This window comes from Triticum dicoccoides, chromosome 7A, assembly GCF_002162155.2.
Source record: "Triticum dicoccoides isolate Atlit2015 ecotype Zavitan chromosome 7A, WEW_v2.0, whole genome shotgun sequence".
Lineage (NCBI taxonomy): Eukaryota > Viridiplantae > Streptophyta > Magnoliopsida > Poales > Poaceae > Triticum > Triticum dicoccoides.
In genome coordinates, this window is record NC_041392.1 from 64,129,713 (window position 1) to 64,132,310 (window position 2,598).

Genomic DNA, 2,598 nt, shown 5'->3' on the forward strand with positions numbered 1-2,598 from the left:
TCTCTCTCTCTCTCTCTCTCTCTCTCTCTCTGGCTGTAAACCTAATTTTTTTCTTTCGTTGAAAGGGCAAGAGCAGCCGCACACCTGCACGGCACATTCGATCTAGCGCCTCTGTTTGCTCCTTCTCAGTCTCACGCTCCGTCTGAAGCTTGTTTTCTGCATGAGAAAAATTCACTACAAGTCCATTTACTTGCACTAGCGTTAGCTTTAGTTCCTGTGGTTACAAATACCCGCAATACAGTTAGCAAACTTGCTCTAGAGGGTCATCTATGGTCCATTATACGGTTTTATGTACGTATGCAATGAGCTGGCCCGAGTCAACCGATGCCAAGTGTGCTTTGATTGCCAGTTATTAAAAGATGAGAAAAATTCACTAACGGGCGCACGCTCCTCCTACTCCTCGCCGTCCTCCTCGCGTCCTCCTTGGGCGCCGGCTCCGTGGCGCCGCTGGCAGGCGAGGGGACGCGCCGGAAGGGCCCCCTCGACGGGCTCCGGCCCTACGCCAGCGGCTGGAACATCAGTGACCGGCACTACATCGCCGTAAGTTGACCCGTTCTTGACCTACTAGTCTTGCACTCATGCTTGCGCTCGTGCTCACCGTCGATGCATGCTGCTTGCAATCGGTGGCCTTCAGCACGGCGCCGACGTTCGTGGCCGAGGCGGTCTGGCTCGTCGGCTTCACCCTGGCGGCGCTCGTGGCCAGCTGCTGCCGGTGCTGCCGCGGTCGCCCCACCAGGGACGACGACTACTACTCCTACTCGCGAAGACCTTCGCCGCCTCCCTCCTCCTCCTCCTCGCCTTCACCGCCACCGCCATGTAAGCAAGCTCAAAATCCCCATTCCTTCACCATATGGAAACCGAGCCCATGAAGGAACTGGAGGCCGCGGCTGGCAGACGTTCCTCTGTCCACCGTGATTGCACGACAGACGTTCCTCTCTCCACCGTGATTGGCTTGGTTTCTGTTGGCGTCGCCACCTCCTCGCGCTACTACTCGCCGCTCCTGATCTAGCCTCTCCGGCGGCGCAGCCGCTCCCACAGGCTCCCGCCCGAGCAGCAGTACTTCATGGACCGCTGGGGCCTCATGGGGGGCTTCATCCCGGCGGGCAATGGCCAACAGCCACCGGCGAGTTTAATTAAAGAGCTGGGATGTGGTCTGGTCTGTAGCAGGGTTAGCAGCCAAGCAGGCAAATGTAACTACAGGGTGTATGTATGCGGTTCAGTACATGAGGGTGTTAGAGATTGGCCTAGGCCTAGGTGTGTTGCTGTCCAAGGGTAAAGTCCCATTTTTTAAAGTTAAATCACCTTTTGTATACTTACTGTCTTGCTGTTCCGTGAGCATTCCATCTTGTCTTTCGACTGCACAGGCAAAAGTGTTGTTGGTAATACAGTCTTCTCTTCTGGCATGAGCACTAGTAGATTACAAAAGCTCTGAAAAAACAACACACTCTGCAACACACTGTCCAAGGGTAAATCTATGCTTAGGCTATCTATATATACTCTCAAATTATTAAGTGAGGGGTACCGACTAAATTTAGTTAGCAAACTAGTTTTGTTCTGACTAAATTAAGTTCGAAGTACTGCCATTGATTCAGTTTACTATAGTCTGAATTCAGTCATCAAAATTCAGAATGTTTTATCAAAATTCAGTCATTGTTACAAGATATTTTACACAGAATGTAGCAAACAAGACAATATTCATATAAATTCATAATGGATGGCCATTAGCTGCTCTAGTAACTTAATAGACGGTGTGGTTATCATAAGAGTACAGAGTCTGTTGTGTTATTCAATTAAAGCATCTTCAAATGGTTCTTTCTCTGGATATAAGCTTTTACAGTCTCATACAGAGATGGGGGAGATGGATCGATCGGAGCCTAGCTAGCAGCTAGCAGATTAGTGAGTGGTGGTGATTAACACGAGAATGAATCCATGGCCATGGGCGCGTCGGATCAGCTGGAGCGCCGGCTGGCGGGGCTGTCCAGCTCCGGAGGCTAGACCCTGTAGACACGACGAAGCAGGGGAGCACGGCATGGCGGTCCATCACCACCTCGCCACCGCCCGCGTCCACCGAGTCGTACTCGTCACCGTGCTCTTCGGGGTGTATGTCGGCAGCGGCAACCGGTAGAGGCGACGGCCAGCCACCTCCGAGCAGCGAGTGCGGCGCTGGCGTGGCACGACAGACCCGCGAGCCGAGGCAGGGGCCGCGACCGCGGCATCCTGACGCGGCTGGACGGCGACGACCTGCCGTGAGCCCGTGATGGCTGGCTAGCGTAGAGCAGCAGTGGCTGCCGGCGCAAGGCCACTCCCGTAGCGAAGCATCTGTGCATGTCCACTACAAGAAATATGTCAACTTATGACCTTGACTATTGGTTACTGAAAAGTCATTGTTTTTCATTTGCGACTTTTTTGGGACAAAAAACAGAAGGTCAAAAACTGACGGTCGTAAACTGAAATTAACGACCTTCTATGTGAGAAGGTCGACGTTTACAACCAAAACAGAAGGTCGTTGAACCCATGACATTTTGTTTTGGTCACTAACTGTCTGTTCAGGGAACGTCGGATCCGACATGGCAAAATTGCGACCAATTGGAAAGGTTA